The sequence below is a fragment of the Serinus canaria genome, chromosome 8, assembly GCF_022539315.1.
Source record: "Serinus canaria isolate serCan28SL12 chromosome 8, serCan2020, whole genome shotgun sequence".
NCBI classification, from domain to species: Eukaryota; Metazoa; Chordata; class Aves; order Passeriformes; family Fringillidae; genus Serinus; species Serinus canaria.
This window is the reverse complement of record NC_066322.1, coordinates 3,981,408-4,002,376: the sequence shown is the minus strand read 5'-3', so window position 1 is coordinate 4,002,376 and position 20,969 is coordinate 3,981,408. Positions and strand designations below refer to the sequence as shown.

The 20,969-nt window shown below is 42.5% G+C and overlaps 1 protein-coding gene across 8 annotated transcripts in view; it reads right to left on the bottom strand.

Annotated features, from left to right (window-relative positions):
- The window catches only part of DAB1 (DAB adaptor protein 1), a 211,223-nt gene that overhangs the window by 127,449 nt on the left and 62,805 nt on the right, over nt 1–20,969 (bottom strand). For 2 of the 8 annotated variants that reach the window (XM_050977581.1, XM_050977579.1), the window contains exon 1: nt 14,482–14,684. The exons of 2 other annotated variants lie outside the window; for them this stretch is intronic. The gene's annotated coding sequence lies outside the window, so the exon portion shown is untranslated. Of the gene's footprint in view, nt 1–14,481; nt 14,689–20,969 lie in introns of those variants that run through there. 4 more of the 8 variants (XM_050977575.1, XM_050977574.1, XM_050977582.1 and 1 more) reach the window with 3 other exon arrangements.

Genomic DNA, 20,969 nt, shown 5'->3' with positions numbered 1-20,969 from the left:
CCAGTTTAAACATTCTGCAATGCCAGAATCCTGAATACAGTTAAAATTTTCATAGGTGTGTATAGTAACAAGACAACAAAGAATTCCTAACACCCTGCCTTTTAATGCTTCATATCCCTTCTTTTGTGAGGAAAACCCTGTAAGTGAAAGGACTCCAGACCCATCCTTTGTGCTGCCTTTTCAGAGCATGCTGAGCATCACACACTTCCCAAAGCCTGTGTGCAGTGAGGGTGACAAGACACACTCCAGGTTGGTTTTTTTTTTCTCTTTCTCAAGATTTCAGTGTTTATGTGTGACCTCCAGTGTTTAACTGATGACTATTCAGCACATCACTTACAAAAAACAGCCATTCTCATTTCCTTTACACTCCTCCTCCCAGAAATAAATCAGTATCCTGACTGATGGAAACACTTAGCTGCCAGTCACTCTGCTTTGTACCCTGGCTGCTCACACCAGCCTGGGAGAGCTGCAGAGATGCAGGGAAGTGATTAAATTGTAACACAGAGCCCTGCCAGCAATAACTAAGTGAGCAGTTATAAACAAATAACACAGTTCTTCATAATTCAGTAAAATGCATTATCTGATTTTGTGTGTGGCTCTGAAAGGCAGTCAAAGCAGCAGGGCTTTTTTACTAATGCAAAATTGTTACTGCTTGATGGTGGAAAGCACAGGAGAGCAATACATGGCCTACAAGTAAGAGTAAAATGTGCAAGCTTAACAATACAAGTTTATCTTCCTTATGAATCACCTAAGCAGAGCTTTTATCATATGAGATCCATTGTTTCCTGATCTGCAAATTACTTCCTGAATCTATTAACTATAACGGGAGAAATGCATTTTTCAGTCTTGCCCTCAGAAAAAAAAAGAAAATCACAATAAATCAGAGACTGAACTGGTAACAAGTCCAAGGTTTTTCAAGTGTACAATCCCTGGCTCCCCATAACACTAAAGGATTTTTTTTTAAGGTGGGAGCACAGAGATGGAAGGATTTAAGTGTAAATTATCCAATGATAGCACAATTCTGGAGCATTACCATGTGTGAGAAGGATTATTAAAGATCAGGTAGGATTTTTCCAGCCTTACTTCAGTCACCTCCAGGGAAACCAATTCTACAATGCTCCATAGGAAATAAAGAACAACTTGAGTATATTAAAAGACTCATGGATATAATTCCATAAACAACAAGCTTTCTTTGTAACTCAGCCACCTCAAAGTGCACAACACTTTTATCCCAGTCCTTGAGTTTCATGTGTCTTTGAAGGATGACATTTCCACTCCCTGACTTGGCATCTGCACGTCTTGAATTCTCTAGTAACAGCCCAAGAAGATAATATTGGTTATATTTATACATCTTCCTCCCCTTCAATTCCAATACCACATCCCAAACTCATTTACCCAAAGAAAATGCTTCAGACATGTACAGCCATTATGCACACCATGATTATCATGAGAAAGATAAGAAGCCAAACACCAGTGTACTTTCAATTCTTCTCTCCCCCATTAACAAGAGTCAGGAGAACTCTTGGTATCAATGACCCTCATGCTCTGTCTCACAGGAGTCATCAGATAAAGCACATTTTATATTGATTAAACCAACCAGTCCCAGAGTACCTCATGACCTGCACAAAGTCCACTCTTCCAGTTACCCCTCACATCTTTGATCTCAAGGTCTAAAATGTCACCAAAAATTCTGGGCAGTTTGTTTATGATGTAGCAATAGTAACATTGCTAAATAATTCCCTTTAAATAAATTACTTATTTACATTTTCTCTACTCAAAGCCAAGGTAGGAAGCACCACCTGTGGATAAGGTTGGCTGACACTTCTCACTCCCTTTAATCACTTTGCAGCTTTCCCAGATTTTTAGCTGTTCAGGCTAGAATTCTACATGTCAAGTGGATCTGCTCTGGGGTGATTTTCAGGCTGTGAGGAATGAATGGGTTGAATCACTTCCAAAATTTAGGCTGTAGGGAAATATTGTGTTTTGACCATGTTAAATAATCATTACAAACATACATCTGAAAAGTTTGCTGAGTTTTGAAACTGGGAGTAGGATTTAGTCTTCATAACATAGATCTGGTTTTTTTTGCTAATACTAAAAAAAAACCTCCAACAACAACTCCCACCCCCCCCAAAAAACCCCAAAACCAAAAAACAAGCCAACTGACAAAAAAAAAAAAAAAAAAAAAAAAAGCCACAAACCAAAAATCCTAAGCCCAAAACTACTTAAAATTTTAAAAAAATGAGATTTTTACATTTGTCCAGGGTGACCCTTTTATACAAAAATCCCTCTATGCTATCACCCATCCTGCAGCCTCCAGAAGGAATAAAATGTGCATTCACATTCCTATAAACACTGTCCTGGAAAATGGACTATTTCTTTAATTACTGCTTTGAACTGAAATTACACAGAACAGTGGAAGTGACAGCAAGGGGTTCATCTTTCCATCAAGGCACCCAGCAAGCTGCTGAGTCTGAATGCATAAAACAGAAGAGTCAGAGCAGAGAAAAAAGAGATTGACTCTGACACGAAGTCTTGTATCACAAGAAGCAGAAGACAAGAATTTGTGAGAGCTGTTTTATAAATGGAGGACTTGGGAGGTTCAGCCTGGGAGCCAAGATGTAAAAACAGCTTCGTGGGAGGGGGAGATTAAGAGTGGATGGAGACAATCATTTATGAGAGAGGAGCTGCAGCCAGATAAGGAGCCATGAGGAAAGGAGAGGGATCAGGAAACTGGGATTAAGAACTCACTGGAAGAGCTGGCACCTCATTTGCCTCTATTTAAGGTCACAAAGAGCACAGCAGAAGCTGCTGTCACAGCTACTCAATTAAACAGAATAGTGTAGGTCCACAGGAAAAGAAAACCTGGTCTTGATGATGCACCTGGATCTCAACACATTAGGATTTGATGTTCCTCCCCAGAAAAGGAGTCATATCTTCCTTACTATATTAAAAGCAAGATCACCCCACCATAACTGCTGTACTTCTTGTTGAATATCACACGCTGAATTATTCCAAATACTTAATTTCATTAGATGGATTTTCTAAGAAGACATAAATTAGGGCATATGGTTCATAATATTTTCACTTCCTTTCCCTGTAACCCATTTCACTAGTTTTACACTTCATCAATTTAAGCATTATGGTTAATAGGTAACATTTAGTTCTGTCAAAGGAGGAAAAAAATCCAAGTGTCTCATTAGGAAGCTCTGATGGCCATTTTAGAAACTAATGCTACATTTTCTACCTAAGTCCAATAGAGATGAAGACACTGAAGTTGGAAGCACATGCACAACTTACAGGTTTCTGTGCAGGGCAAAAGCTTTTTTACTGCTCACTTGGGCACGAGAAAAAGAGGATCCCTGGGGGACAGAATTCCTTTGAGATTTACAGCTACACAACAGCAGTGCAAAGCACTAAACCAGAGCTCAAAAACATCTGGTTTACCACAGCTAAAAACTAAAGGCAAGCAACATTTTATTTTTGTTAAGCACAACATATTCCTACATGCATATCAACAGTAACATATGAAGATTATCTAATGGCAGGAACAGCATCTCTGACTAACTCCAGGAAAAACATCAGTAAAGCCATTCTCTACCCAATACTATGCTCTGAAATATGGCAATAATCTTTCAAACATCAACAGGTGCCAGAATATCACACAAGAACAAGAAACACATGAGAAAGCTTTCACAAAATATAAGGCTGAATTATCCATTACACACAGTCTGACTTACAGTCAGGGCAAAAATTCACAAGGAGCTGTTTTACCAATCTTTGTGAACATGTGTGAACTAACTCCACTTCTCCAAAACAAGCTAGACACATTTCTGTCACATGCTAAGAATTCTTCTACAGGTGGTGTTAGTGCCTTAAAAGCCTCAGTGATCAATCAGAATTATCACAGGAGGGGATTCAGAGTCCTGTCAGGTTTTTGAATGACAGAAGCACACGAGGCTTTGTACTACAAAAAGAGTGTTCAAAAATAGAATACATAACCTAATCATCTACTCACACTCCTGAAGAAGTAGGCCAGCAGATAAAAAACCTTTGAAAAAAACTGACAATTAAAATGTGTCCCACTCCAGTTTATTAACACATCATTAGACAGTTTCACAAGTCCCTGTTAAATATAAAATTATTCAGTGGATTAAAGGGAGGCTGTGGGTAGCAACACATTGTACCTGTAACAGCAGCTGTTTCTCTTCTGCCCCCTCTTCCCTGAGCTGCTTTTCCCATTGTAATTTTTCAATTTTGGGTACACTGTAACACAGCTCCTAAGGCTATAAACACTAAAGGGAATAGGTTTTTAAAAAGACAACCTTTGGCATGTGAGATTTGAGGTGGGAGGGTCATAACACTCTTTTACAGGTGCCAAAACTCAGGATTTCTCTTCCCAAGTGTGATCCACAGCACAGGAAGGACATGGTGCCATAGGAGTGAGTCCAGAGGAAGCACCAGGGTGATGAGAGGGATGGAGCAGCTCTGCTGGGAGGAAAGGCTGAGAGAGCTGGGATTGAGAAGAGAACCTTGGCTCAGAAGTTTCCCTCTCACATTACTGCACAGAGATGCATTTAGAAACTTTACAAGTTATTACCACTACCTCACCAAAAGGCTACGCCAGCATTCCTCATTTAAAGGAAATTTCCTTTAAAAAAGCACTTTGTGAACTCTACTAGAAACTGCAAGGCTTTTCAGTCTCCCTTGTCTACTCCTCAACCTTTTATTACAACAATAAATAATACATGCAGTAGATTAATATTTAGAAGAACTTTATTCTCCTACTTGCATCATCCTTATAAATTATTCTCCTATTAATGAGTTATTTGATCTCAACATATTAGCACAAAAATTACATTGTTCTCTGTACTAATCTGTAACCTATGTGCTCTCCTTCTGCTAAAAGCTTCTCTTCAAAGGGCTATTATTAATTGTCAAGCATTGGAACTGTTCCTCCAGACATTATTCCCTTTACTTTCAAGACAGGCAGACGAGACTTTCTCCACTTTTTGCAAGTAAAGTACATGCTAAAGTACATCTGAATGTACAATTCATTCTATTTAGCACTGTGCTCTCCCTAATGTAGCCAGTGTGGCCAACTCCTTACAGGAAGCAATTGCTGGAACAATTAGGACTCAGCAAGATTAATACACAAGATGTTGTCATGTCTGCATTTTATCTCATGCAGTGATACTGGAATGATAAAGATGCAGTCCCACAGAAGTGTGCCAGCAGTGACCAAACCTCTTCAACCATCTGCTGGAACTCTGGGCTGAACTTTTTCATGCTATTAATGTTAGAACTACAAAGCTATCATGAACTACTTCTATTCCTGCTGATTATAACCATCTTAAGTTGAAAATTTTCACCTAAGACCTGCAGTGCCCCAAGTGGGAAGGAATCCTCCAGACATCCTTGGTTCAGTTCCTTTGGTTTTTTCCAGTATTGTCTGAACACACAGCAGTGAACCTACAGTGATCTCCAGAATGTAGAGGTTTTTTGGAGAAGAAACCAGACATACACTAAACCAGCACAATTCCTGGTGGTTTCTGGATGCCTGTTTCTTGTATCAAATCAAACCTTTGACTGTCCTGGAAAAATCCAGTTTCAGTCTTTCTTTAGAAAATAGATGCACACCTATGAAAATAATATATTCACTATCATTCAACCTCAAAATAAGTCTCCTTAATAAATGAATTAATAAATAATCACTGTGAAGCAGCCAAAGATAATCCTAGTCCTCCAGAATGAGCAAAGTCTTAGAGGTAATCCAATACAGACATTAAAATTGGTGTTATCCCTGCTTTATTCATTGCCTACACTGCAAATTATGTACACACTTTCAGCCACAAAGAAGAAAATCAACGCTGTCTTCATCAGGAAGATTTATTCTTGTGTTCCCAGATCCACAAGACCAATTCCTCCACCTGTGCTACTTCCCTTCTCAGGACTGTCCTTCTTCCCATCTCCACCAAAAAGCTCCATCTAAAAGCAGTGATTAGCAGAACCAGCCAGCCACAGTGTGCACAGGTCACTTGCAGTCTGTTCTCTGAACTAGAGATGATCTTTGCAATAAAGAACTGAGTTCCTTCTCTGCACAGCCTGAGCAATGTTTTGAAGCTTGATGTGCATGAGCTGCTCCCCTGGACTTCTGCTCCCTGCAAAAAAGGCAGCTGAGTCCAGTGACTGAGGACAGGATTCTTCTCACCTAAATTTCAGCTCTCAGGACTGGGCATTGTGTCTAAGCGAACAAACTCAGCTGCTTCTACAAGGACTGCTGAGGCACAGAAGCATCCTTTGGAGAGTCCTCCCTCTGCCATGTCCTCACCTTACCTGAGAATCCAACAGAACAAATCATGCAAGAATCAAACATGAGAAACTCTACATTTAAAAGGGACAACCACATACAGGCAGTTTGTTCGACCAACAGTCCTGCCATGAAGAAAATGAAGAGCTGCATCCATAGCTCCCTTATGAAAATCACTTACTGTTCTTTTCCAAACCCAAACTCAGCAGTGCTGAAGTCTCAGACCTGTTTTGAGGCTGCAGCAGAGTTATTTTTCTGGTGTTGTTTGACAGCATAAAAAAGACTTCATGTTTTCACCAGGAGCATCCCGCACTGAAATCCAGAAACTGAAGCCTGGCTCAGTGGGATTCACTCAGTAACAATTCTCACTTTTCTCTGAGGATCTGTATGCACCAAAGTCAATTAGCATTTGCTACAAATGTAACATAGCAACAGGGGACAAGCCCTCATGTGATGGAAATCAGCGTAGTGGCTCTGATTGGAAAGAACTTTACCAAATTTCATCAGCTGCAACTCTCACGCAGTGCTGGTGAATAGCTCACTCCATCACTAGGGAGGTAAGGACCATAAAATTTGAGTGCCAGGAACAGTAAGTGGTCAATTCAATTTGTTATCCTCTTTAGGACTTCTCAAACATTTTATTTCTCTTGTTTTCAGAAAGAAGAAAAATGGGTCAGAATATATAAAAACTATCACACAGGGACAGTGGGTGGAAAACTGTCCTGAAGCCATAATGTGAGATTTGATTACTTCAGCAGCCACAAAGAAAAACCCCATTCATAAAATAATCTTTATTAAACTCACTGATGGGTTTTTTTTTACTGTTTTTAAACTTGAACTAACTGTTAACATGCTGTGTGAAGTAGCACTTCCTGTTGATTTGTTTTGTATTAATTATAGTGCAATTAAAAAGTGGAGTCTGTATTGCAAACAACTACCAGGTGTTTTAAAACCACAAACAGGGGCCACAACATTTCCAAGTGACACTGTCAGTGTAACTGTGGCACAACAAACACATTCCCAAATGGATGCACATTCACAGAAATTAAAATCCTAGAATAGGAAAACTTTCATTATGTTTAAAAAGCAGGGGGGAAATCCACCTGCTGGGAAGACCCCTGATATTTGTGGAATAGCTGCTAAAATTTAAGACATGAACACGTAACAGGTCATCTAATCTTGCCATTAAAAGATTTGAATTTGCTGATCAGCCTCAGGGCTAGGAAAAAACTGACATAAGAGGCAGTAAAAATAAAACTAAATTAGGTGTGTATTTTTTTATATAAAAGAATGAAAGGGAAAATTGAAATATTAATATTTGCTGCACTGACTCTTGATGAACTGAAGAACAAAACAATTTCCTGAATATCAGCTCTGCTACATTAAAGTTTAGAAGTATTTTGTTTTTTTCCCTAATTACTTTTTTGCTTGGCTTAACTATGTAGCTACTTGGAAATTCCTAAACCAGAGATTCTAGAGCACCAAGTTAAAAGTGTGCCCATCATCACCAATCTCAAAACCAAGGGAGCAGAGTCTCCCACCCCACCACAGTCACAAGCAAAACACAAGAGATTAAGAAGTATTTGGTTTGTAAAGGTTACACAAGGAAATAAAAAAAAGGTAAAACAAATTCTTCATGCTAATTATTTGGTTAAAATATCCAAATGCAGGAGAAGCTTTTCTTTCCCCCATCAATCCTGACAGATACTATGAGAGAGGATTAAAGGAGAGGTATGAACTCAATGAGGGGGGAATTCAAGTGACCTAATCCATGTTAATCTGGCACATGCCAACAGAGGTGTTCTGGCCAGTCTCAGGCAGAGACTGACAGGTCCTGGAAAGGTGAAACAAGTTGAAGTCTTTTTCTTTGTTTTAGCATAGTTTATAGAGCTGCATCTCACGGAACAGAAATTCAGCTTCTTTTTTTTTTTTTTATTGTGAAAAAAAGATCACTCACAATTTTCCCCTCAGTTACTTCAATTATTGAAATAAAAATATAATTCTTTAGGTTAAGAAACATCCAATATTGATGCCTGCTGTTCTCTAAGTAACTGCTCTGTCAGTTGAGTAGAAGACATTTCTCTAAAAGGGAAACTTTTGAAATGGGTATTATATCAACTGGATTCCCTGTAATCCAAGTCCTTCAAGAAATTCAAGACCGAAGAATTGTTTTCAGGTAACTCTTGATATGATCTTGAAATTCTACAGACTCAAAACTTTCCTAAGCTTTCCACTTTCCTGTGCAGGTTTAGACAGCACTTTGCCAAACCATGAATACAGACAGACAGACTGACAAGCTTTGGAGTATATCTTGGGACAGACAGACTGATGGGTGCTACTCTCTACAGAATAACATAAAAAGGGTTTTGCACATCTGGAATTGCTTTCAGAGGCCACAACTGCAATGCCTGCATGCTGATCAGCTACCAGTGAGTTTCAACACATTCTGGCCCCAACAAACACCCTCAGCAACCCTACAGTCACCCACATCAAACCCCAGCAGAACCCCTATCCCAGGACATGTGATGACAGATATTTATACTGCATTTTGGGGAGACTCCAGCTCCATCTTTAGTCATAATAAGGAGACTTTGTATTAGAGGACTCTTGATTCTCCTCAGTACTAAACAACAGTACAGTCACATTTAGGTATGAATAATTCTAGCAGCCTCAGTATTCTGTCTTGATTGTTTTCCTCTTCACAAGTATCCTCTAAATGTAATTTTCCACTAAGTACTCACTCAGGAAAAGCACCTCCCAAAACCACAGGGACATTGCCTAACATCTAAATCTGAAGTTTCTGCAAGACAGCAATATGCCTGCTAAAAAAAATCCACAAAACAACAAGCACACATGCATGATATGATTATTTGTTCCAATACAATATAAATTAGGTCAGACTCCTCTTTGGAGAATTTAGAGTCAAGAACTAGGTGGTCCACTAAATTTCTATTAATTTGCCTTCAGGCTCAGGGAATTGCAAAGACTCTTAAGAAACTGATGCTCCTCTACCCACAAGAGCAATCACTATTTGGGAGTGGGAAGGGTGGAGAATCCCTCAGTGTAACTGCTTGGCAATACCTGGAGACCTGAGAAATCCTTATGGAGTAAAAAGAGTGGCTAATGAATCTTGGCATATATATATATATATATATATATACACAGAGACATACAAAAAACCAGCAACTGCCCTATTTTTTTTATGTGGTACACACCATAAAATCACAGAATGGTTTGAGTTGAGAGGGACCTTAAAGCTCATCCAGTTTTACCCCTTGCCATGGCAGGGACACCTTCCACTATCCCAGGTTGCTCCAAGCCCTGTCCAACTCAACCTGGGACACTTCCAGGGATGGGGCAGCCACAGCTTCTCTTTTATCCTGTGCCATCCTCACAGGGAAGAATTTCTTCTGTATATCTAAAACCTAAGGAAATATTCTTATCCTTAAGATAAGAATATAAAACATAAGATAGAAAATAAATAGATAAGATAAAATACCCTGAAGAAAAGTAACCTCTGCATGCTCATTAAACCAAGAGAAATGGAATGACTGTCTGTAGAAAGTGCAAAGGATCACGGGCTGGAAAGTGCCCGGAGCCAGCTCCCCCAGCAGGCTTCTGCTCAGGAACACTGCATTTTCAAAAGCTCACCCACAGCCATCCTCTCCCCAGTCCCATGAGTAACTGAAGGAAATCTTGACGCCTTCAAGGGCCAGAAGTTCATGTCAACAGCTTCACATATCTCAGGAGGGGACTGAGCCAGAGCAAGATGTGACAAGCAGCCCTTCAGCAAGGCTGCTGCTCTGCTGTGGATGGAGCTGGTCAGGACATGCAGCTGTCTGAAGGGCTGGGGCTTGGGCAGCTGCTCCCCCACAGCTGGGGACTCGGCAGCCTCTGCACCTGCAGCAGCACATGGGTCATCCCAGGGAATGAGCTTCACTCTCACCCCACAAAAAGCAATATATTGATTAAGAGACAAAAGCTGACAGGTCTTGTTCTGGTCTGGTTCATCATTATGGCAGAGACAGATCCACCACAGACCCCAGTGTCACCAGCAAGACTCACACTGGTGGGTTCTGACAGAGGATCTGTGCATGTGGCTGAACCACTTAAATAAACCAAATTAAGAATCTAGAACACTCCTTACACCTGGAACACTTAAAAATGTGTTTGACAGCAGTGTAAGATTAAATACACAGATGCAGGTACCTTTCCTTGAGCTCACAGTGCTGGGTTTACTCACCTTTTCTAAGCTGTGGCAATTCTGCTGCCTTGAAACAGAAATGGAAGATTGATTCATGGATGAAATTCTTAAACCACCACCATGAAATGTCATTTGGCTGCAGTTAGACTGGGCAAAAACTAGTGTTAAGGGAAAAATAGAGAGCTGCAGCCTCTCTTTGTGACAAACCAAAGTATGAAAATGAAAATGTTTCAATCTGATTAATTACTTGGTTTAGAATATATGCTTTTCATTCCACTGTATCAAAATACTCATAATAAAACAGTGCAGCTGATGAAGTCAAGCACTGCCTTACAAAGGCTGGCAAATTTGCAGAACAGCACTTGAGGTTCAGATTAGTAAAATCCTAATGAATATCTACTCTAATACCCATGTAATTGCAGGGAATGCATTTGCAAGTGGTACAATTAAAAAAAATAAAAAAAAAAAAGAAAGAAAGAAAGAAAGAAAGAAGGACTGTACAATGGAAGTCCAGACTGTGATTCTAATGTCAGTTTAAGAGACTGAAGTGCCATCCTGGAAGAATGAAGATCCCATTTAAAGGGATGCCAAGAAATGAAGAATCACAATAAAGATTTCCAGTTCTTTCCCAGATCACAACATGCTTCCATCTTTCACTGTAAGTACCAATGCCAACAAATCTCAATTTCATCACTTTTGTCCCAGACACCAAAATGGTTTTCATACATTGTTAATGATTGCTTTATCCCAAGTGCTCCTCTCTTCCTTTGCCCTTTGCACAAGGAGCTGCTCAGCACAGCTCCTGAAGGCTCTCTTGGACATAAATAAATGTTGTTTTTGCACTACATGTTGCACTTCCTTCTGGGAGCCTGCACCTGGCATCCACACCTCATCTTCTTACCCATAGAAACAGGTGAGTGCAGGACTTCCCTTACCTCCCAAAACCACCAAGCAAATAAATGCCTGAATGACAGAGCTGGTGCTGTAAGAATGAAGCCACAGAAGGGCTGCAAGCAAGCACTGCTGAAATAACACTTAACAGAACAGGACATGTGAGAGACCAAGTAATAACGTAGCTTTATTCCTAAGTAATTGGCTGAGCAAGCAACTCTGATTAATTCTGCAAGAATGCTTGGGTAGTGTTTATAAAAACCAAGTCATTACCTTGACTAAACATTGACTTGGACAGTTAACTTTAACCATCAAGACCTTGACTAAATATTGACTGGGAAAGTTAATTTGAACTATAACATCTAGAAAATCGTGTTCCTCTTTGCTAGTATTTGCTATCACTTTAAAATGCAAAGAGGGTTGTAAAAAATAGAGGTTCTCCCACCTCACTGATATTTAGTTGCTAAGCTTGGCCGTTGCTAAATTCAACACAAATACCTTGCAAAAATTTGAAATCTAAAATACTTTAGAGACAAAGGCCTGTTATGGATGAGAGGGAATGGTCAATCTTCCTTTGCTTGAGCAAGGACCCATCAAAAGTATGAAAAAAAAGTATCATACTGCTCATGTTTTAAATTTATTTTGTTACATATATGCAGCAGCTTTACAAATTTTGCGAATTTTAAAAATTGTGCCTTGCCCAAAGAATCACACAGGCTGATCAGGACAAGGGGTTCATTCTGATACCTCTACTTTTTAGTAGCAGCTACTTCAAGTCTACATCCTCCACTACTGGTTTCACTTCATCATGTGAGGCCATGGGTCAAAGGACATACACAGGGTCTTTCACTGGCTGAGATAAAAAAAAGAGAAAGAAAAAAAAAAAAGAAAAAGAAAAAGAAGAAAATCAATTTCAATCCTCCTAAGATGAAACCACTGATGTGTGCAGTCACTAAGGTCCCAAAGGTAATCCTACAAGAAAACATGATGGTGTCCTCCATCACTGTGTTGAGATACTGTTAAAGTGAAGCAAAACCACCTATGAGGTACAGTCCAAGATCAAAACACTCCAAAAAATAAATCTGTATTTCCAGACCAGTGTGAATAGTCATTTGAGCTGTGTAATGACATAAAATGGTAATGACAAAGGGGCAAGGAACCTTATGCTTCAGGAAGGTGTTATGTATGTGGATAAACAAATAAATAATGCTGTGGATCCAGCACTAATTCCATGCACAGTTTCAGCTCAGGAGTTTCCAAGTCCCTTTCAGCTTTATGCCTTGATTCTCTTTTTAATACATCAGCTGCCTTCAGCACACTGAATGAAAACCAGCTTAAGAGCAAATATAAAAGACATAAATCTCAGCTAGGAGTGAAAATACCAAACTGGTGAAAACTTGCTCCTCCGTTATTTTCGAGTAGAGCAGTAAGGAACAGATTGATACTGGTGTTACGGGGGGTGAGGGTGGGGAATGAAAGAACAATAAACAATACAGTCATCAGTAGTTTAACACAGCGCTGTGTCTTGCAATGGAAACATACTGTGAAACAGCTTGCGAGATAAGCCTCGTCAACGATAAGTAATTTTTATTCCGTTTGAGTGGCTGAAAACAATAAACATGATTAAATGCTTCAGACATGCATTCAGAATTTAGACAAATGGCAAAGAGTTCCAAGGACTTTGCTTTTAAAGCTACTGCGGGGAAAGACCTGGAAATTGACTTAACCGGTTTGAAATGTACAATGAAGCAGAAGTTCGTCGGGAAATTAAAAACTTCCCATTCGTCTGCAAGCTCCAGGACTCTCCAGCCCAGAAACCAGCTTTGTTATCTACTGTTCTTTACTATGATTACTAGTCCCAGTATCCCACTTCGCCATTCATAGAGGCATTTCAAATGAGCCGGTCATGAACCTGAGCTCCCAGGGTGTGAAACACCCTGGAAAACACCAAAGGAAGAGCTGGCTCTGGGGAATTCAGAGTCCCCTGCTTGTCCTGCCGGCTCTTGTGGGCTCTGTCACCGCTGTCCTGATCCAGCCTGGCAGCACCTCCTGCGCCCACCTTCCTCCCACCGCAGCGCTCTCAACTTTCACTCCCGCCTGCCTGCTCCTGGTGACTCTGTAGCCGTGCACAACCCCGAGAGGAAAGCCCTCCAAAACACTCAGATCACAGGGTGATGTCGGGTTTTCCCCTGAAGTAGGGGCTGTAAAGGAGAGGCGCATGAACCCGCAGCACCCCTAACGCGAGCGGTCATTCTGCGCCCGCTGCCCTGCACCACGCACCACTGACCGGAGCCGGGGGCTGCCGGCCGGGGGCTGCCGGGCGGTCCCCAGGGGGTCCCCGGCTGGGGAGGGCGAGCTCGCCCCGCTCGCCGCGCGTCCAGCGGCCCCTCCGCCCCGCTCCGGGCGCCATTTCCCCGCCTCTCCTCAGCGCGGCGTCCCCCGGCCCTGCCGCACCTTCCCGGGCAGGGCAGCGCCGGCGCAGCCGAGCCGCATCCCAGCCCTCCGCAGACTCCGAGCCCTCGGCCGGCTCCCAGCCCGGCAGCGGGGGGCGCTTCCCACGGCAAGCGGCGCTACCACGACCGATCCGCGCTTGCAGCTGCGGGGCGGCAGCGGCCGAGGCTCCGGAGAGCGGCGCATCCCAGGGACCCCCGGCACGGCGGGGGTGGCCGGGGGGAATCCCGCAGCCGCATCGTGTCTGTGGCCCCTTCCTCGATTTTTTTTTTTTTTTTTTACTTGTCCCGCTGCGGGGGATGGCGAAAGAGCCCCCAGCCCTTTGCCCCAGAGCTCGGCTGGGTGTGGGGCACCCTCGCACGGCGCTGCCCCCGCAGCCGGCAACTTCCCGCGACTCGCAGGGGATTCCAGCCCTTTCCCCGCCTCGGGGGGACGGGAGTGAGCGGGAGGGGGGAAGGACGGGCAAAAAATAAACTTCTTTCGGAGAAAAGCTGCCCTTCCATGCTGCTGCGGGGAGAGGGTCCCCGCTCGCAGCAGCGCGCCCCGCTGAGCCCCCAAACCCGCACCTGCCGCCGCGCCGCCCTCAGGACCGGCCGTGCAGGGGAGCAGGGACCGGCTCTCTCACCTGCCCCAGCGAGCCCTCTCCTCCTCGCATTCCTCTGCTCCCCATCGTGGGCGCAGCAGCTGCTGTTATTCCTTAGGATACACATGGCCCGTCCATGCTAGGAGCGCCGCCTTCCCGCGCCGCCTGCCCTCTCCGGCCCCGCCAGCGCGGCGCTGAGGCCAGAGGGAGGGGAAAAGGGAGGTGTGCGGTAGAGGAACGCGGCTGATGAGGGGTCGGTCTCCTCCTCCTCCTCCTCCTCCTCCTCCTCTCCCAGGGCTGGGGGTCTCAGCGCTGCTGTGCAGCAGGGCAGGGAGAGGGGGACGGGCGAGGAGGGGGCTGGCGGGGCTGTCCCCGCTCGGGGCGGGTGGGGAGGCTCGGCCCGTTGGCTCGTCCCGAGTCTGTCATCGGCCCCGGGGCAGCCCCCGCGGGCGAGCGGAGCGGAGCGCATGGAGACCCCCGCGCCCCGCCCGCAGCACCGCGCTCAAGCACGGCCGGGGGACAGTCGGTACCGGGGGCTCCCCTGGGGCTCCAGGGCTTCCCCGGAGCGCAGGGAGGGCGGTCAGCGGGGCAACCGGGGCGGGGGTGGCCGCTGCCCACGCGTGGAGCCCGGGCACGGCCCCGGCATCGCGGCTCCCCCCGCACGGCGGCGGGGCGGGGGCCGGGCCGGGGGCCCCGCCGCCACCACCAGTGTGCTGCTTTTCTCATGGCTTCTCGCAGTCACCCATGAAAATTTAATGAGGCATTTAGGGCTGTTACCTTCAGAGTCAATGGAGGAAGCATATTTAGCCTAATGCACTCGCAGCCGAGCCAATAGGTCTGTTGCAGGCGGATCAGAAGTCATGGAGAGACTCTCCTTTCAACACAAAATTCACGACCCATTAAACTTATTCTGTGATAACAGCTTCTTTACAAACGGAGACCCATAGAAAACAGAGGCTGTCATGCACTTCCCGAAAGGATTTACATACAGAGAGAAGTCCATTTGCCAGGTTATTGTCATTTCACCAGTATTATCTCCAATCAATGCATAAAAGCAGCGCTGCTCTCGCTAACCGAGGTAAATGACTAAAAGAAAAGCTTTTTGCAGCCTCTAGATAGATCTGATTCACCCCCCGGGGCTGAGTGGCCACGTCTCCCTGGGCTGACAGGGAAGAGGGCTCAGACCATTAGAGAGGATTGGATCTGATCGGGAATTACGAGCGAGATGTTCTGCGGGACACGCAGGTACCCAGCTGCTGATGTGCACACCCCGGCATGACAGCCGGGCAGGGATCACCAGGATGCTCACAAGGTAGAAAGATGTCTACAGGTTATTTTACCTCCACCTGACAGGCAGGAGAGCTGAACCAATGTGGCAACACACTTAACAGGGCAGGGAGCAGAGGGAAAGGCTGAGCGAGCAGATTGATTAGAAGTACATGCACAGATCTGGTAACATTCTCAAATATTATCAGTTTCATCTCCCTCAATTATTCTTTCTGCAGCACATTAGGTATTAAGCATAAAAGATAACGTCATGTAATAACATTTACAACATAAAAAATTCAGAATTCAAGCCACATTTATAGAAGTACTTGATGCAATGGAGCTTTTCGCTATAGAACTGTTTTCTTCATTTCAATTTATTACAGAAATGAAAGGTCAGATTCTCAGTTGAACCCACTTATTCTAATGTGAATTAAAAGAAGTAAGTAGTCAACTTCATTGCAGCAAAATTTCCTATTGATGAGAATTTCACCATCTAGGAAGACAAAGAACTAAAGGAGAAATAAAGTAATTTTTTTCATTAGGAAATAATAGGCAGCATCCTTGAGGAGACATGCTTGTCTATACATATTAGGTCCAATAAAATATTGGTGGCCTGTAGTTCCCAAAAGACAATTTTTGGGGGGAAAAGAGTAATTGAGCTGTTCTTACCCTTTAACCAGTTCACACTAAAATGAAGTTACATTTATTGTGTTGCTGGCCTCACTGAGGTCCTGGAGTTTACAGGAGGGGTGCTGGCAGCTAAGTAGAGAGGGAACTTTGAGTAGTATAAAACTTCATTCCCATTCATTTCTGAAATGTATGGATGCAAGTCACACTTGCTAATAATACTTTTTAAATATAAAAGACTAGTAGCTCACAGCTTGTAATATGAATGCAAATGAACTTGTAATTATACTATGCAATTTTCTACTTAAAAAAAAAACAACTATGAAAATAGAACAGACCTGAAGAGCAATATGCACTGCAGTTCTTCATTGTGTTCCTTCATTATGCAGGAGTTGCCATAAGCAATCTGCTCTGGTTTAATGTAAAATATTTTTTAGGCCATAACTTTGCAACACAAACTCTCACATGAGAGCATATATTTGGTCACAGTTCCTTCTCTCTACTGAAAAACATGATCAAGAAGCAAAGGAGCAAGAAGTTTGGTGTGAAGACTGACAGATTTCACTTGTGTTTATCTGTAAAGATTAAACTCATCATTCCTATATTCTCCTTTCTGATGATGCACTATGCCATCACCAATTATGTGACAAACCATTAAGAGTTATATATAAAGACCTGGAGGCCAAAAATTTCATTTCCACCGAACTGCTGGAGGAGCTGAAGATCAAAACCTAAAAGTGTAGTTCTCAACTGTTTTTGCAGTAGTCATTTGAGCAGTTCTCAGTGACTTGTTACTTGCTGAAACAACTAAAGGGAAAGTAGGATCAGCTGAGCTCCTGAATAAATTTGTACTAACAGGACCATGATCAGAATATTTTTAAGTGTTCCTGTCTGCATCAGTGGAGAGAAGGATGAATTCAATCTTACAACCAAGAGCACTGTACAAACTTTTTAAAGAATTGCCTCAAAACGACATTAAAATATCCACCACTGATACCTGTAGGCCTGGATTCTAAGTAATTTGTTATACTATCCAATTTCAATAAGCACTGCAGTTGCTAGTAAACCACTGCACCCCACAGAGCAAAAATGTTTACCTGCAAATAAGAGATAATTTGCAGGATAATTGTTGACAGTGAATTCGCTGATAATTCACAGTCAAAGTTTCTGACTCCCTAGGAGAAGAGTAATCAAAAAACTTCCCAGTTTCACCTTAGAGGCAAGATAATCAGCAGCAGGGCTGCCCAGCTGCAAGCCTGTATGTTTCTCACATGAAATGCTGGGGCAGAATGCACACTGTAAAACCAGCATCATCCTGCAAAAATGGCAAACACTGGCCAAAAACCTGTAGGGTTCTTGTGAGTGCCCGTGTGTGACAGCCAGTGGCATTAATGAGAACTGGACATTTCCTGAGATGGAATACAGGCCTTACCTTCATGAAAATAATTAAGGTATCTCAAGCTGTGCTGATTACAAAGGGCTACCAAATAATGGTACAGAGATATTTTGAGGGATGTTTGAGAATGAGTTTTTGTTGGTGCTTGGAAAGAATCTGGAAGTGAACAATACACAGTGTTACATTTTGCTGGATTCAAGTGGGATTTTTCAAGGGGGAATTTAATATCTAAAAGAGAGCCATTATTTCTGCTATTAACATCTTACTAAAATACAGCACAACGTGCAGACCTGTCCCTTGCCAAGTGAGCTCTCAAGATGTCAGCCTTCTCACAAAACCCCTTTTCACATTTACTGATCTATATTGTAGCCCACAGCAGGATCATCTTGATCACTCTGGAGATCCTCTATGTGAATAGCTCCTCACACAATAGTGATTTCAGTTTAATAAGTTCCTCTAAGGCAATTAGGCACTGACTGAAAATAGTATCTGCTGCATTATCAGTAACTATGGTAGCCCCTCTCCAAGTGCTGTAGCTACTCAGTGAGCTCCTTTTGCTATTCAGCAGGAGAATTAATCATGATTTGGTTTCATCCTCAGTTTTCTCAAATGCAAAGAAACTCAGCTCTCTCATTCCACTAAAGATCTCTTGGGATACTTCCTCACACATATCTCAGGTGACTGAGCAGAATATGTTGCTGAACACTGCTCTTGCCCACCAAAAAAAGATCTGTGTAGAAAAATTTTGGTAGCTCTTCATGAAAAATGGGAAGCTGCTCTATTTTCTGGCAGTGACATATCAGGAAGAGGTTATGATAATTCTTGTACCCACAGTGAAATCTGATGAAAAATGCATTATCCCAAAAAATACCACTGACATCTCTCTATTAAAAGCCAACACATGGAAATACTAAACATGGGATTAAGTCTTGAATGTTCCAGAGATTTATCACTGGTTTCTGAAGGTAGATCCTCTACTGTATTGTGGTTTGGTCACAAGGGGAACCTTCCTTTCATGCATCTCAAGAAAGATTGCAAAATCTCTTGGTTACACATGCAGGAGCTTGGTTCAGATCTCAGCTTCGTCCCTGACTAGTCTATGACCTTGGACAAGTCAACCTATGCTCATTTTATGTCCATCTCTACCACATGTATGTCATAAGCCTCCAGTCAGAATTTCTCCAGGAATGCTTGGAAGGACCCCAGAGACAGGCAAGGACATACATAAACACAAATTATTGTTATATACATGGCCATTCATTCAATTTTGAGTCCTGGGAGTAAAAATAGAAACAAGATCTTGTTATTCTGTCTGGTAGCCTCTATTAGTCTCCTTCACATACTCAAAATATTACTGAACTACCCTGCTGCAAACACTTTCCTCAGCTGCAAATGAGCAGCTCCAACAAACAGTCCAAGACTGCCCCTCCAACATCAATTTATCTTCTAGTAGATGGCAGCAAGTAGATGCCTGTCCTGCCAAATAATGGAATTTGTGAAAGCACTGGAGATTATGAACCACATTATTTCCCAGATGCCCATGAAAGAGGCTGTGATTCTCCAAGAACAGCGATCAACTCCTTCACAAATCCAAACTGCTTCATATTTCAAATCCTTTTTGGCAAGGTGCGTTTCCTTTCACAGCCAATTAACTGCAAACTAATTTAGAGAGGGTTTGCTTTTGCAAACATAAGTGTCAGGTTCCAACAGAGAACATGTTGCTAAGAGCATGATTTATGCACACATTCTGAGTTCTGTTGTTCTCTCATTCCCCCCAGACACCACTGATGATCCACACAGAGACACCTCGGAATTTAATAAACTCCTTTCTAGGAGAACTTCACAGGTGAAGAAAATGTTCAGAATCCCTTACATCCTGAAAGCCCACATGGTTCTGCATTACCTTGCAGAGTGCTCACGCTGGTTTAAATACACATAAACTGAAAGCAAAGGGTGCCTACTAAGGAAAATGTATTTCTGCTATGAAAATAGAGGTTATCTGCTTCTAAAAATTTGCTTTACTCTGGGTTAGAGAATAAAAGGGGGGTTGAGAACTTAAAACTCTCCACTTCCCCAGTAAAAAAAACTTATTATACTTTGTTCTTAAGATTTTGTCTACTTTAACAAGCAGCTGACACATTTAAGCTCTCTGATTTGGATAATACTGCAGCTTCTTTTCACTAAGTACATATTTATCTTCATTATTTATTCATTTTTAGATGTAGATTTTACAATTGGAAACTTCAGTCTCAGAGGTTCCTAAAGATCTTGGCTGTGTTCATATTCCATGATTTTGACAGCAAAAGATCCACGTGCCATTGTAAAAGTCATTTTTTGTTAAAAAGAGACAGATGAACACGATATTTAGAGCTGCATTCCCCTCAATTTCTGCCAAAATAACAGGTATTCAGGAGACAGCAATTGTGTGTAGTGAATGTCCTCAGCAAGTAAGGTTGTTTTTCATTTCCTCTTATGTCACATTACATTTTCCTCTTTATATTTCCTTTTAAATATTTAGACAGAGCAGAGAGTTTTAAACGTGTCATTGACACAAATAAATGTTTAGGCAGTCAGTCTACCTTGGGTTCAGCTCTTGTCAGATCTGATAAGTTAAATATCACTGGATCTGGCCAATAATTGGATGGAAGACCTCGGAGGAAAACTCAAGTGCTGAAGCAAGTGCCACTGGTTACTCAGTAGGTGTTTTTATAACCTCAGACTCATCCTGAAATATGCCCTCAGCATGGTATTATAAGCACTAGCTGAAAAAGGCATTTTCAAGTAAGATTTAATGTGTTATTTCTGTTAGGCACTCGAAAGGATTCCTGACACCTTCCTTTGGAAGTTGCTTAGCCCACTTTTGGCTTAGTTGAGCCCACTGCTACATAAAGCCCTCCCTATCTGAAAGTATGAAATCAATTTTTCATCGTTTTCCTTTTAATAATAATACATTTTTAAAGCCTCTTGTTTAAATAGTGACTTGTACATTTCTTTGCCTGCAACACTTCATTCCTGACCTTTCTTTTACTCTCTCATTATGTCTCTGAGTCCAGCTCATGGACATCCCTGCCCGTGGCAGCAGAGTTGGAATGAGGTGATCTTTAAAGTCCCTTCCAACCCAAACCATTCTCTGGATACCACAATATGTTCCCTTTTGCCATTTCAGAACCAACATCAGCATCCAAGGGTGGATATAATCCCTCTTTAACAGCTGCTGATTATTGACTCTTTTGCCACT